Here is a 17265-nt window from a genome sequence, read left to right as displayed (position 1 = left end):
GTGATAACTGTTCTGATACAGGAAGTACATGTCTGCGATTTATGCTGTACTCCACACCCTCTGATTTCATAAAATAGAATCTCGCCTATGCACATATACTTGTTACTTGACCAATCCGGTTGAAACCTTTAGCCATTTGTATTCTCACTGTCTCTCCTTCTTACAAAGGACAAAGAAATCTACTCGATTTATCATAACTGGACTTCTGGAAAGAATGCTTTCTGAACAATTGGGCTTTGATTGCTTTGTTGCTCTTAGCTTTAGGCCTCAACAAACTGGAACTGATAGGCAATATTGTTCTGGTTTGCCTTGACAGAAGCCCCTGAGCAGGCGAGCCAAGTATATCGTCACGGGGTATGTCTCTGAGATTGAGTAAATTCAAAAGGGCATCGGTATTATCACGCTTTGACTTCTCCAGTAATTGTTTTGCACTCTGTACTGTAAGGTCAGCTAGTCCATTTGACTGTAGATATTCTGGACTACTAGTAACATGTACAAAGTCTCATTCTTTTGCAATTTTCTGAAACAACTGACTGAAAAACTGGGTACCATTCTCAGAGATAAGCTTCTGTGGACTCCCATGGACTGAGAAATGACATTTCCACTTGGTGGTAACAGCAGTGGATGTTAGATTAGGTAGTAAATCAATCTCAAACCAGTTTGAACAAGAGTCTACCAACACAAAGTAATGGTGATTGTTCCACTCGAAGATATCAATGCCTACTGTTGACCAAGGTAGATCAGGAACTTGACTTAGCTGTAGTTTTTTTTTGCAAATGCAGTTTAGTATTGTTACATACTGAACAAGAAGAAAGTACTCTATCAATGTCTTTTACTAGAGAAGGCCAAAATACTAGTCCTCTCACCCTTCTTTTGGTAGATTTGGTACCTGGATGACCACAATGCAAAATCTGGATATATTCTTGTTGTAAGGAGGCAGGAACAACATTTTAGGACCTTTGAAAATAATGCCATCTTCCATCAACATCTCATCTTTGTAAGGAAAATAAGTTTGCACTTCAGGTGGTATACTAGATTGCTTTGATGGCCATCCAACATTAATTTAGTGGTTGAGCTTTTGCAAAATTGGATCAGTCTTTGTATGATCTCTCAGCTCATCAAGTTTCGTGGTAGAAAAATTGCACACTTCCATGACATCATAGTCAAAATTCTCTGCATGAAGCTGTTTTGTTGTATTTATGGGTGATCTTGATAAGGTATCAGCCAGATAAAGATGTTTGCCTTTTGTATAGACCATTTTGAAGTCGCACTTTTGCAATCTGAGCATCATTCTTTGTAATCTCACTGGAGCTGAATGCATAGGCTTCTTTAAAATAGTGACTAGAGGTTGGTGATCAGTTTCAGTCTGAATAGCTCAACCATAAATATAATCATGAAACTTTGAACATGCAAATACTATTGCCAAAAGTTCTTTCTCAATTTGAGCATATTGCATTTCAGTTTGGGTAAGTGTTCTAGATGCATAGGCTACTGGTCTACCTTCTTGAAGGATAACTGCACCAAGACCAAATTTTGAAGCATCACAGGAAAGAATTACTGGTTTAGTAACATCATAGTATCTTAATGTAGGTGGGGTAGCAATTTTCCATTTAAGGTCTTCAAATGCTCTCTGGTACTGTTCCAACCAAGACCATGTAACATTTTTACATGTTAGCTCTTTCATAGGTACTATCAACTCAGTGAAGTCTGATATAAACTTGCCTAAATAGTTAACCATACCAAGAAAACGTTGTAGAGCTTGAACATTATCTGGTGCTGGCATCTCAAGAATGGCTGCTTGCTTGGACGGGTCTGGTCCCAAACCAGTGCTAGTAAATAAATGACCTTACATATGTAACTTCTGGTAGTCTGAATTTGCACTTTATAAGATTGACCTTTAAGTTTACTTCATGTGCTCTGTCTAGAACTTTCTTTAGGTTTCTGTCATGCTCTGCTTCACCACTGCCTCCAACCAATAAATCATCTACTATTATGGCACAAGGATAACCTGAAAAAATTTGCTCCATTGCACGCTGAAAGACTTCACTTGCAGAATCTATATCTGCCAGCCAGGGTATTGAAAGTATTCAGTAATGAGAATTTGCGATCAGGCATCACTTGCCAAAATGAACTTTTTGCATCCAAGACAGAAATAACAGTGGGATTCGATATCAGAGCAGCGACTTCCTGGACTGTATGCATAGGATGATGCAGTCTCTTTAATGCTTTCTTCAAATCTCTTCAGTCAATACATATTCTAATTTCATCTGTGCCTTTTTTATGGGATGCTACCATGGATGACACCCATTCAGTTGGTTCTGTGAATGGACAAATTACACCTTGCTGCACCATTTTATCTAACTGAGCTTTATCTCTATTCTGCATAGCTATCGGAACTTTTCTTGCTAGTCTGACCACTGGACTAACCTCTGGGTCTAACTTCATAGAATACACAACTGTAAGTTTGCTCAAGTTGTCATTGAAAACATCAGCATACTCTGAGAAAATAGCTTCAGTAAAACTGGAACTAGGATATGTGCATATATGGTGAACTTCTTTGGTAAAGGAAAGGAAATTCATTCTCAAACTGTCTCTGAGACCCAATAATGACTGCACAGGTCTTTGGACTATGGAATAACAAATTGTAACAGTTCCTAGCCAAATAACATGAAAGTACTACTGAGCCTTCGGATTGAATCTCTTCACCACCATAAACAACAAGTCTCTCACAACTAGCCACACTGAGTTGTTTACCATCTTCACCTTAGCAAATGTGTCTGCTGACATAACATTACACTTTGAGCCACTGTCTACTTTAAGTTCAGTGGATTTACCATTGATCTGGACAGTACAAAACACTTCATTCTTTGCCAACAAATTAATTGTCTCAACCTTTTCACCAATTGCATTGTATGTTTTACAGTCAACACCATCTATGTTGAAAGTAGAATTGTAGCTCTCTATATGATCAACTTGCTTTTTAAGTGACCCTTCTTTACAACTGTATGAGGTTCACTTGATTTGCAAAACTTTTGAAAATGGTTCAATTTTTTACACTTGTGGCATTGTTGAACAAATGCTAAGCACTTTTCTCTTTTAGATTCGTAATTGCCACCACAATTGCGACAGTTAACAATAAAGCTGGATTTGGGTTTTGTTGACACCCTTGTACTGTACTGAGCATGTCCTTTTCTTAGAACTTACTGGAAAACTATGGGTTTTACCTGGGGAGCCTGCAGGGGTGGCAGGTGCCATGTGCTTAGGCCTGCGTCTGCTAGCCACATGTTGCATGCTGTCTACATTTGCTCTGGAACCTGCTGAAACCATACTCTTATCACTTGCAAGCATACTTGTGTGCCTTTCTGTAACTTCATAGATTTGACAAATCTCAATAACCTTGCTTAGCATTAAGTCATTGTCATGAAGCAACATCTTTCTCACAGCAGCACTATTAATACCACACACAAGCCAGTCCTTTATTAACTCATCTTTCATATCATCAAAGTGTAAAACAAATGCCTCCCTAATGTAATATTTGTCTGGGGGGTTACACGTTTCCCTGAATTTTCATTTCAAAGCCTTGGGATCTTCCCTTGATTCAGCCTGTACAACAATATGATGGCTTTCACCTTCTCCCTCATATACTGCTGGTGCACACACAAATCAATACTCTCTTTCAATGGCCTCTGACCCAGCTAGGTTTAGCAAAATGAATGCTCTGGTGCATGCATCTTTGCGAGAATAAACTGCTTGTATAAATATATCGTACTCTTGCTCAGATATTCTCCAGTTCTCTGCAACATTCTGAACAAATAAAAGTGGTAAGGGTCTTCTAAATCCATCTGCCATATTAACACATACCAGTGAAGGCTTTTGAAAGTATGCATGTTCACATGCACACGCACACACACACACACACACACACACACACACACACACACACACACACACACACACACACACACACACACACACACACACACACACACACACACACACACACACACACACACACACACGACAGAAATTTATGCCAATATTTGTAACTATGCCCAATAGCACAACAAGCCCTAAATAACTGAACTTTGTGAAATAAGTCTCTTGGGCACAAGAATACTCTTGAAATTACTGTACTGTAAGAAACCACTTCTTATCAGTGTAAGAAACATTTCAAAATAGCTGTACTGTGTGAATAAACTGGGAAGAAGAAACTCAGAGTAAGAAACATTTTATAGTACTTGCACTTTGCGAATAAACAGTACACTGCACACTGAAACTTTCCCAAAATGGCTGTACTTTGCTAAATAACTCTTTACAGTGCAAGAAACACTCTCCCCCGGATTTACTAATCTTCCATGCAGTACTTTTCTAGTCCTACATGGAAGCGGCTGCTTAGGAGGAGGACGGCAGCATGCTATGCATATTAATGAAGACGTGCTGCCTGAGCTCCAAATCCTACACAGAGCATGGACGAGTTCAGAGGGCGTGTCTGAGAGCAGAGCTCTCACAATATAAATGACCCTGCAATGAAGGACTGTAGAATGATCGTAAACAATGAGCGAGACTGCTCATAGATGTATATATACCCCCAGCGACATCCCCCCACATGTATAAAAGCAATATTGAAGATGAAAAATAAAAAGTTTTTTTTAATAAAATAGACGAAGTTTAACCGTAGGTGCATGGGTTTGCCCATCGCTTAGCTATGGTTAATACAGGTGAAATAGCAGAAAGAGGATAAAAAACTAGATATACGCAAATGAAGCAGTACAGCAATAGTGTAGTGGGCAGAACATTTGCCTTACAAGCAGTCATTCCTGGTTCGAGTCCCCCTGCAGTACATTCCATTTTCCCTTCCAAATCACTGTTTATAATACATATTTTTATTGCATAACCTAATAAATAACATATATTTCTGAACTGCACTACTGCATTTAATGTAGATGTGAGGAGTCAGTGTCATAATGTTGCATAGTCCACAGATAATCACATGACCCATACAGTATCACAGATACAAATGGAAGGTAAACTGTGTAATGAATAAGTCCGTACATGTCTTCGAATTCCCCACCTCCCTAAGAACCATTACACTATTACTGTCTAAAATGTAGCACTAGTAAGCACTAGTAAGTGGTAGTAAGCACACCTAAGCACTAGTAAGTGGGTTTAAGGCCATTTGCGTGGGGGTAAGCAATGTTCACACAGGTGAAGCAAGATCAAAGCTAACTCTCTGTAAGCATACATAACCATAGGTTAGCATGGCTTACCCTTGTGCAAAGCCACGCAAACTTGCTTATAAGTGCTCAAAACTGCCTTGACCAGTCAGTATGCATCAGCCGCCATTCTGGGCAGGAAAAAAATAAGCCTTTGCAGGCTGTAAACCATGGACCCTGCACTCTGCAGTCACAGTACTTAACCACTAAGCCAACACAACAGTACATAAGAGTGAGGTTTTAAGAAACAAACCTCTCCATAGGAAAACAAGCTGAACACGGGAAATGACTTTCTATACAGCCTTATGTTGTATACCCAGCTGCATCACATAAAGATGTGAAGAGGAGTACTGCAGTAAGCACAGATGTGAGCTTTTATTGTAATAAATTATAGAAGTCTCCAGAACCCCATACAGTGTATGTACACATGAATCATGGCTACCAGACACATATATAACCTATAATGAATAATAAATCACTGCCAAAAAGCAAATATAATGCTAAGTAACTGTTAAGCAATGCTAACCGCTGCACAGCTTAGCTTGTTAAGTGTAAGCAATGTGTAGGGCAGCTGATTCAATCTGCCTATTGGTATACCTCCTTAAGCACTGCCAACCTTAGGTAAGCAGGTGTGCCCATAGCTTAGCCTTTTCAAAACTGGCCAATCACAGAAAGTGTGGGAATTTGGCCGTATTTAAACCCCACAGGTGGGAATACTTCCCATAACTGGTTGTAGCTTCCTACTGCAGGCAGAATGACTGGTGTGGGTGAAGGCACTCAATTTAGAGCGCAGTGCTGGGGCATCCAGGAGTCAAACATCATGACATGGCTCCTGGTAAAACACCATGAGCAGAGACTACTGCAGGGCCAGTACCAGGGCTGGCAGTATAAAATGGAGGCTTGGGACAGTCTCGCCTATGACCTCATCAGTGCCACAGGTATCCCCCGGACTGGTGAGCAGGTCAGGCACCACCATGCTGACCTGAAGTGGTGGAGGGGGGATGTACTGGAACAGTGGATCCAGGAGTCTCGGCAGATGCCTAATGCTCCAGTACTGAGTAAGCACTCATTCTGCTAAGTAGCTAATAATTGCCTAGCTTGTGTATACTATAGATAGGTATGGCTAAATATCACTGTATTTCTCTGACAGCTGCAGATGAGTGGGCTGCGAACCAGCAAGCCAATGATACTAGGTTGCAAAGGCTGTGTTGCAAGGCAGGTTAGTAATTATTCAGCATGTACTGTCATAAATAAATATAAGAGTCCTAGAAAGTGATGTACCAGTAGAAATAAATGTGTAATATTCTGTGAATAAAGGTATAACGAAATAACAACAGCTGAATAAATTTGTCCAACAAAAACCACCACAGTTGAGCAAAAAACCTTTATATAAAACAAAGCTTTCAGGTTAAACACCCTTTCTCAATGTTACATACAGGTTCATTTAAAAAGCAGTTTATATAAGAGCCTAACCCAATCACATTACTAGCAGCCCAAAAGTCATATGATCAACTAACATTCCAAAACTCATAAACAAATGTATGCATATACGTACAAATTATTGAAAACTTTATATACATTTTACATATATCTGAAAATAAGTTATAAAAATTTTTAAAATTAGGTGTGACACATTATCTTAGTTTTATACGCTGTATCCTAGCCAAGATAGGCTTCAGGGAAACAGCGCTGTTTAGACCTGGTGAGACATCCGCTGTTAATCTAATGATCCACTCAAGTTCCCTTATTTCTAAAGAATTGCCAATATCTCCACCTCTATCTGTTACCTGAACACTATCAATAGCCCTAAATTTAAAACCATAATTCAATCCACATGCATTCATATGTTTATGTAGGGCATTATTCTCACTAACCCTTCTTATCTCCGATTTATGCTCTATTATGCGTTCCTTCAATTTTCTAGTCATTTTTCCCACATAAAAGGAAGTGCAGGCAACACAGGTAGCAAGATAAACAACATTATTGGTTAAGCAAGTAGCTGATATATGAAAAATAAAGATCTTATTCGTCATTGGATGTACAAAGATATGATTTCCTTGTGTGTGATTAATATCATTAGGCATGATATCGGTATTATAGGAAGTAACATATCTTAATATGTCATCCCCAATAAAGTGCCATCATTACTACCTTCATGTTCTTCACCATATAGAAAAGTAGGTTTATACATAGTATATCTATTATTCAGTACTTCAGTCTTAAGTCTTATTTTAACTAATATTAAGACTGAAGTACTTCCTATAATACCATGACATGTTTAGTTAGGGGTATTATCAATAAATATTGGATGGTATTAATGACATCAGAGGAAATTAGGGTAATTTTAGGAAAAAAGCCACAATTTGCGTATAGAAATGAGGACATTAAAAAGCATACTATGTTATAAGGATTTTAATGGAAATATACAAAATCAATGTGGTATGGCAAGGAAGGGCACATTTTGTTGTTATAATTGTAGTTGTTGTGGCGATATCATGCCTAATGATATTAATTAATTAATGTGGATTGAATCATGGTTTTAAATTTAGGGCTATTGATAGTGTTCAGGTAACAGATAGAGGTGGAGATATTGGCAATTCTTTAGAAATAAGGGAACTTGAGTGGATCATTAGATTAACAGCGGATGTCTCACCAGGTCTAAACAGCGCTGTTTCCCTGAAGCCTATCTTGGCTAGGATACAGCGTATAAAACTAAGATAATGTGTCACACCTAATTTTAAAAATTTTTATAACTTATTTTTAGATATATGTAAAATGTATATAAAGTTTTCAATAATTTGTACGTATATGCATACGTTTGTTTATGAGTTTTGTTTGGAATGTTAGTTGATCATATGACGTTTGGGCTGCTAGTCATGTGATTGGGTTAGGCTCTTATATAAACTGCTTTTTAAATGAACCTGTATGTAACATTGAGAAAGGATGTTTAACCTGAAAGCTTTGTTTTATATAAAGGTTTTTTGCTCAACTGTTGTAATAAAGGTATAACCCCTGTAGTGCTTCTGTGTACTCTTCTTTCATATGTTGTTGAACTGTTGCATATTATAAATAGTACTGTTGTATTAAGCAGTGTTACCCACACTGTGGTATGCAGATAAAATGTGTATGAAGTTCTGTATAACAATGTTGGAAGTGCCAAGAGGTCAGTCGTATTGTACAAGTGAGGGAGACTTACACAGAAAACAGTAGAAAGCTTCACATCAGTTCCCTGATAGCACATTGTACTGTGATGTTAACTGTAATTTTTTTGTCACACACAGCAGGGGTTTGAATTCCATGAGTGCTAGTGAGTTGTATGCATAATCATAACCCACAACTGTACAGGTTTTGTTACAATGTTCAGATAGAAAGCTGTATGCATAATTACACCCAACAGCTGTACAGAATTTGCTAGAATGTTCAGATAGAAAGTTGTATGCATATTCATACCCCACAACTTTTCCAATCTGTCCAGCATTTTCAGATAAATGGCCCACATCACCAGCCTGGTACCCTGTTCCCCTGAAAAATCAGTGTGATGATCCAAGAAATGTAGGCAGCCATTAATGACATATAACTGATAGTCAGACGTGTACGTACTCAGAGAATGTATATGAAAACAAACCTGTCATTCTAGCACCTCACCCAAAGTGTATGAGAGCAATTTTTATTTATTTATTTATTTTATTTTACATTTGTTGACCGGGCTAGTCCAGCTGGATATATGTCTATTTTCAGTAGAGGCCCGGGGAGAAAAGCTCCGCTTTTAAACTAGATAAAATCAAGACAATACAAAAGAAACACAATACAAAAAAGGATACATGTAATATGTAAAGTAAATAAAAATTTCTCCATCAGCTTAGGTTATATAGAAACTAAAAATAAACAGATTGTGAGAAGTAGGTTAATAAGGTAGAATGCAGTATTATGACCAAGAGAAAGGGATAGATCATTCAATATTTGTATATAGGGTAAGAATGTGTCTTTAAAAATGCTATAAAAACATTATGAAAGGTCAATCAAAAGGTAAAGTCAGGTGTAAAACACAGGGTAGATGGTGAAATTTTAGAGGACAGGGAAGTAGGAGAAAAAATCTGGAGGGTAAGTACAAGTGGAAGTAATTATAGTCAAAGTGGAAGAAATAGAAAGGTTTATGTATGAGGTGGGAAGATAAGAGTTCACAGAGGAATGAATAAGTAGTAAGGAGCATGCCCAGTAATAGCATGTTGGGAATAAGATACTAGGAAGGGGAAGATTGAGGAATTGCTGTTATACTTCAAAGTGGGTAAGGAGGAGAGATGTAGAAAAGGTAATGGTGGGGGGGGGAGGGTTAGTCTGGGTTAGTACAAGGACAAAGCCATTGTGATTTTAAGTGAATTTTTAGTTGATTTTTAAAGAGAGGTAATGATGAAAGAGATGTAAGATTAGTGGGAAGTATGTTCCAAACCTTCCCCACAGAATTAGAGAAAAGAGAATCACCTGCCTTGTTGTGGGATTTCAGGGAGGTAACCAGTAGTTTATTTGCTGAGCGAAGGTTAGAAAGGTCTGTGTAGAGGGAGATAAGGCTACTGAGAATAGGAGTCTTACTAGGTTGATATAGTATTTTATGAGTAATGGAGAGTTGTTGAAATTTTAGCTGGTTATTTAGTTCAAGCCATCCTAGACGTTTTAGGTTTAGACAGTGATGTGTTCTAAATGAGGACCCAGTAGAAAACCTGGCAATATTGTTATATGAAGTAGACAGTTTGTTTAGGTTGCTTTTGAAAAGATTCGTATAAACTGGCGAGGCATAGAAGAGGGTGGAGATCAGATGGGTCTGGGCAATAGTAGTTCTGGCTTCTGGTGTAAGAAAAGGTTTTATTCTATATAAGGATCCAAGTTTTCTGTTTACAGTTTTGATGGTGGCATTAATATGAGCATCAAAGTTGAGGTTGTGGTCAATCAATACACCTAAGAGTTTTGTAGTTGGGTCAGGAGCTATGATTGTACCATCAATGGAGGTAATAGAGAAATCTAGTGGGGTGGATTTGTTAGTTGGAGTAAATAATAATAGCTTGGTTTTTTTGGCATTAAGGAGGAGATGATGTTGTTGGAACCAGTTTTCAACATGGTTGAATACTGATTGGGTGGTGGCCTGGAGTTCAGATAAGGTGGTTGCTTTACAAATCAAAGTGGAGTTGTCTGCGTATTGTATGCAGGTAGGTAGAGGTAGATTAGTAGAAAGGTTGTTAATGAATATGGAGAATAGTAGAGGTCCCAGGATAGATCCCTGTGGGACACCAAGGGTAACAGGGAGATGCTTGGATAGATTATTATCCCAAAGAACAGCTTGCTGTCTATTGCGCATATAGGACTTGAACCACTGTAATGCCTGTGTGTCAAGTGAGAATGAGGTGAGTGTATTGAGTAATAATTGATGGTTGACCATATCAAAAGCTTTTGAGAGATCAGTGAATAGTGCAGAGGAGAGCATGTTATTGTTACAATGCTTATTAATACAGTCTGTAAAGGATAGGAGAGCAGTAGTGGTACTGTGGAATGGTCAAAAACCATGTTGACAGTCAGCTAGGAGGTTATATTGGAGAATGTGGTCAAGAATTTGTTGGTGGATACATTTTTCCATAATTTTGGCTAATGGTGATAGTAGGGCTATGGGCCGGAAGTTAGAGAGTTCAGTTGAGTTCCCTCCTTTATGAAGTGGGATTATATGAGAGATTTTCCATAGTGAAGGAATGGAGCCTTCAGTTATGGTTCTATTAATAAGAATAGAGATGGGGTAGGCAAGAGCTTTAGCAGCAGTTTGAAGGTATTCAGGTGGTAGGAGATCAGCTGAGGGGGTACAGGGTTTGAGCTTATGAAGCAGAGTATAGATGAGGGCTGTGGGAATAGGTTTTAAGTAAAAGGTAGGTGGTAAGGTAGTGGGGGATGATGATTGGGTAGGGCTGAGAGGTGGTAGGGAGTTTGCTAGAGATTGGATAGTTTCAGTAAAAAAGCTGTTAAAAGTATTAGCAATCTCATTTGGAGAGTTCTGGGAGAGACCAGATGGGGTTGGTGTTTTAGAGAGTCCTGGATGTAAGAGTTTATTTATGCCTGACCAGAAGCTTTTGGGTTGACTGTGGTGATTTTGTTGGAGGTTGAAGAAATAATGTTTTTTATCCTGAAGTATTGATTTTTTGGTTGCATTTCTTAGTTGTCTAAAGTGTTGCTGATCAATTGGGTCTTTGGTGTTTCTCCATTTGGACCAGATTTTGTTTCTTTGTAGGATTTGTTGTCTGGTGTCTTTAGTGAGCCATGGGGCTGCTTTGCATCTAGTTCTTATGGAGCGTGAGGGGGCATGGAATTCTAAAATTTGTAGGAATGTGGAGTTAAAATGGGATACTGCTTTGTCAATTGGCAGGTGCCTTAAGGGTGACCAGTCACAGGCTTGAAGCTCAGTTTGAAAATTGACTGGATTAAATTTTTTTTTGTTGCGGGTGATTTTAAAGGTAGGTTGATTTGGAATATAGGATTTTTGTCTGCATAGGTAGGTTAGTGAGTGGTCACTAATATCATCAGGAAGGACACTTACTTTGTAAGAGAGAGAGTGGCAGTTTATTAAGATCCAGTCTAATATACTTTCTTTTCCTGTGGGTTTATGGATCCTAGTGGGGGTGGTAATAGTCTGAGAGAAGCCATAGAGGTTTATATGGGTTGTGGGTTCTAAAGTGGTACAGGAGTTCCAGTCTATATTAAAATCACCGAGTACTATGTTTTCTTGAGGGAAGGATGTAGAAAGCCAGCAGAGGATACTTTCCATGATGCTAATGTTTTTGCCTGGGGGTAGGTAGGAGCATATTATATTAATAGATTTAGTATTATTGAGCTGGAGTTTGGCAATAAGAATTTCCACATTGGTTTCAAGAGGGGGTTGTACCTGTATGGATGAGACCTGTAAATCAGATTTGTGCAGTATTGCTACCCCACCACCCTTTTGGTAGTTCGGTCTAACCTCAGGATGTTATAACCAGGTGGGAGTATTTCATTGTCTTTTGTAACTGGTTTAAGCCAGGTTTCAGTTAAGCATAGGATATCAAAAGAGTGAGTATCTAGTAGAGCGTGCAGTTGGCTTACTTTATTGTTAACACTTCTTATATTGAGATGAGCTATAAGTAGTGAATTACTGGGAGTGAAAGGGGGGTGAGTTGTGTTATGGTGTTGTTATAGGGTCCTGGGTTGGGATGAATGTCCCCATGAAGGAGTGGATATTTGTGAGGACTATATGGATGCTTCAGTGGTTTAGTGTAGTTAAGTTGTGCTTTCCTAAAATGTGTAAATGTAAAATGAGCTACTCTGTGGTATTTAGGTGATAGATAGGATGAGGAGGATGTTATGTTAGAGTGGCTACAGATTTCAAGATTTATTATTAATGTTTGTTTAAGGGATTGGTGAGAAGATGAGAATTGTAGGTTTTCGTAGTAAATGAGAGTATAGGGAATAGAGAGGATAGATAGTAGTAAAAGGAGGAGTGGCAGTTTTATGTAAATGAGTGTATAAGTAAAGGTCATGGTGAAGGAGGTGATAAATTATAGTAGGAAATTAGGAGGTTGGAGTTAATGAGGGTGTGGACTAAATGGGTGTGAAAGAGGTATTGGAGAATGATTATTAGTATGTGAGTGGTTGTATAAGTGGTAGGTTTGTACATAGTGGTGAAAGATGATTTGATAGGAATGGCAGGGAGTGGCTTAGTAAGTATAAAGGTAGGACCCCTGGGGGTGGGTGGAAATTGGGGGTAGGGTAGGGGAGCAGAGTGAGCCCGCAGGACGAACGGAGCAGGTTAAAGCAGGCAAGAGAGAGTCTACAGAGACAATCAGGGAGCTGCAGACTCCTGAGGTGTCACTGGGTGAGTAGAGTGTAGTAATAAAGGAGAGAGGTAGTGAGTGATAGTGGAATAAAGAGAAGGAAACAGAGTACAGCTGGATAGTGGTGAGAGGAATAGGTCCTAGTAGCAAGAGGAGTTCCAGCTCGTCAAGGGTTAAGAGCTATAAAAGTATTAAGAACAGATAGTAGGGAATGCAGAGTACAAGGTGTAACTCTAGATAGGAAATTGGTACCACCTAGTGGGCAGAAATTATGGTGGATGAAGGTAATAGTATTAGATACAGCTAGAGAGAGGAGTTGCAGATAAATGTAGGTAAGGGGGTGAAAAGAAGCAACTTGCTATTGGGGTGTAGAGGAGAAAATATTTGCTGCTGGTTTCCCTGCTCACTAGCTTAGATATTCTAGTTGCTAGGTAGTTCTAAATAAATATATAATGTAGTTTAATAGGTAGGTCCAAGGTGGAACATACTTTCTTAGTCCTTATGGAAGCTGGGAGCACAATATATGTGCATGGGCAACAGGTTTCCTTGGATGGACGTTGGGATGGTTGTAACAAAAAAGCAGGGAGAGGTCTTGAAAGATCAAGCAGGTCCCTTTGTATGGGAAAGAAGGTAGAGAGCTGTAATGTCCACCTGTGTCATATAATCATCTGCCTTTGTCTACAAAGCTGATATTTTCTTCAAACGACCTTCACATAACCAACCTCTTAACCAGCCTTATGTTGTGACCATGTGTTCTCTGAGCTGAATGCTGTAGAAAATGGTACCAATTCATCAACTATTCTCAACATATGTTGCATTAACACCTGCATCTTGTCACGCCTGTATGTAAGACACAGGTCACGTATATAATAATCTATAAACATACCAGTGTACAATATAAGGCCATTGGGTAGTGTAATAATACATGTAAGGGACAGATCACTGCAGTGACTAAGAATATTGTGAAAACTACAAGGATATATTAGTTGTTAATTGAACTCTCTCTCTCTCACCCCTACCATATGTGCAAAAATAACCCAATGACACACCTCAATCGGTATGTGTACACTCCAAACTTATGTTGGGACATATGTCCTATGGTTTATAAATATTCACATTTGTTTCTATGCATGTCCCATGTTAAAATACACCCATATTGGTGGCCTGTTGCCATCAATGAAACCTGCATGCTGTTGTAATGGCCACTGTTATTCCATATATGCATGTGTTCTGCTTGCTCTGCAACTGTTTTAAATATGGTGTTTTGGGTTAATGGGAATACCTATGCATGCTGTTATAACTAATCCTGAATGCTGTTGACTATTACTAACCCATATCTGTCATAAACCTGCTACAACATAGCTTGTATGGGAAGGTCGGTCCCAGCGGGCCCACCTGTCCCACCTCAGCTGGCCATGGCACTGGGCACCAGCACATCTGGGGCCCAGCCTGAGACCTCCTCCTCTGTCGGCCTTGTGCCATCTTTGGGTGGAACCACCACAGAGTAATGGGGCTTGCCCCCCTTGGGAGCAGGTGCGGAGAAGAACATGTCACCCATCATCAGGTCTGGGCTGTGGTGCATAGGGAGCTCAATATGGAGTTTCGAGATTGGCTACGCCAGCTTAAGGGCTGAGTGGCACAATTAAAGGGTGAGCCTGCACCTCCTACACAGCCACCTTTGGGGCCGTGAAGGTGCAGTGGGGACCTCAGTCCCACTTTTTCCATTTGGGGGATCATGGGCTGGTGACTTCTAAACACCCCTCCCCGTCCAAGTTGTACCCCCCACATGTGTCATATACCGCCCCTGTATGCTGTCTTGTCTGTCATCCTACCCAACTTATCCTCCCCGAGCATACCTACTCTCCTTCCCCAACATCCCACTCTCACCTTAAAAAAAAAAAAAGGCAATCTCTTCCCCCCCAAAAAAATCATGCCCCATACATAGCTGTCCATTTTGCACACATGTCCACTGGACACATGTAATCTGGTCTAGTTGGCATTACAACATATTATTGTTGTCCTCACCCCTCTCCCAGGGGTTGGAGTGTTCAAATGTACCTCCAAATTCATTGCATGTGCACAGCTGTTGCTGTAGAAGAAATGGGCAGCTATGGACTTTCCCTACACACTTCCTGCACATCCCTAGCTATTTTGCCTACTGTCTTTCCCTCTTTGTGCCCCTTTTTCACTACTTTGCTATCACCCTTTTTCTTTTAAAGAAATTAGCGGAGTGGTAAGCGGGAGTAGGCACTTTTAAGCAGCAGTAAGTGGGTTTAAGCCTGTTTGTGCGGGGGTAAGCTATGCCTACACAGGTTAAGCAATTTAGAAGCTGAGTGTAAGAAACTGTAACCGGCAGTTGGCAGTGCTTAGCTCCATGCGAACCCATGCAAACCTGCTTACAAGTGCTTTAAAGTGCCTTAATCAGTCTGTATCCAATGGCCGGTGTTCTGCCCAGCAACAAAATAAACTGCCTCTGCAATGTATGCCAGTACTTACACCACATACATTTTGAAATATGTAATCAGTGATGAATGCAAGGCCCACACAAAACAGTAGATGCAAGCAATATGGATATATACCATGCTATGCTGTCCAGGGCAAGGCCTTCAATTAGTACAACAGTAGACACAGGATTTGTCTTCAAGATAAGTAACAGTCAACAATTACAGATGTAGTTCAGCAGCCTCCAATTACCCCCTGTAGTCAAGGTCTAGGGGGAAATGTAGCACTTGTGGTAATGTCACAGTATCTCATACATAACATTGCTTAACCTAACATCTCACTATCACACTGACTGACTGAACTTTGTGTAACACTGTAAGCTGTAGCCCACCACTGTTCTCATGGAGGAATTTATGAAAGTGTACACCCTTACACCTCAATGTGTCTTAACACTTATATCCCTGAAAGGTGTCACAGCCTAGGTTAATGGCAATGAACACCCCCACCCCATTAAAAGGCTGTACAAGAACAAGGAACACTGTACCACACACTGACCTCTGGCATGTACAAGGGCGCATATGTGTTGTCCAGCTGTTGCCCCCATATATATGGACCTTGCCCAACCGTTGGTGTGGGGGGGGTCCATGACATGACTGGGATGATAGCAGTAATGCTAGCAGTAAATAATGATAGGCCATTACCTAACAACCCCTTTCTGTATCACAGCAGGACAAAGCTTGGCATATATATGGAGGACAGAAGCAGGAACACAGGGCCATATTTGCATTATTGCTGTTACACACCCTGGAAATTGCTGGTGTTACAAGATTTGTTGCAGCATACCCTTATGCAGGAATATGACATTGAAATACAAATGGATGTAGCCATGTACTGATAGCACTCAACAGACAGAATGCCACTGATATATCTGGGACAATACCTGTGTGGTGCACAGACAAAACCTAACAGCCAATCCTATGTCTAGCATATGGATAGGCCTACAGTTGAGCTATGCAGACAGACTACATTCCATGCTAAAGTACCATGTACAGAGAAACCCTGTAAGACCAGCAAGATACAATGCACACAACATTACTCACGCTGTCCGTAGGTCTGAAACCTTACCCAAATGTGTATTTGGCCTGTGTCTGCAGGTTCTGTTGTAAGAGGTATTGCTACCTGCTACCTGCTGTCTGTAACACTGATGTCCACACACAGGAAGGATGTCCTCCATACTGGAAATGTGAAGGGACAACGCCCACAGAAGTCAGCAATTTATAGTACTGGGTTACCATGACAGTGGTTATCTGAAGTACTACACAGCAGGCTGCATGCAATTAGCAACTGATGGACACTGACTGATGCAGAGGCTATCACCTGATCATGTGCAATGCCTACAAAAGCATGCTGCAGTCTATTCAAACCAGCTCAATCACTCTACGAGAGAGAGAGAGAGAGAGAGAGAGAGAGAGAGACCATAACAAATGAAAAACAAATAAAGATCAGGGATTTGTTACAGTGGAAAAAACATAAAAGGTATGTGAAACATATATGTATTTACTTGCATGTAGTATATGGCATACAATAATAGGATATATAATGTGAAATGATTTGTATGTGCCATCAGTAGTTGTTCCTGTAATGATGTTCTGCTCAACAACTGCTCTGGACAATAGTGTCTGTCCCTGTGGGCAGTGGGACATACCTGTCAACTGTGCAAATCAGCAGTGATTGGCAAAGATGTGACCCATGATATCTGTGTTCTGTACATT

The sequence above is a fragment of the Protopterus annectens genome, chromosome 3.part0, assembly GCF_019279795.1.
Source record: "Protopterus annectens isolate FY-2018-M chromosome 3.part0, PAN1.0, whole genome shotgun sequence".
Classification (NCBI taxonomy): domain Eukaryota; kingdom Metazoa; phylum Chordata; order Ceratodontiformes; family Protopteridae; genus Protopterus; species Protopterus annectens.
This window is presented reverse-complemented; position numbering follows the sequence as displayed.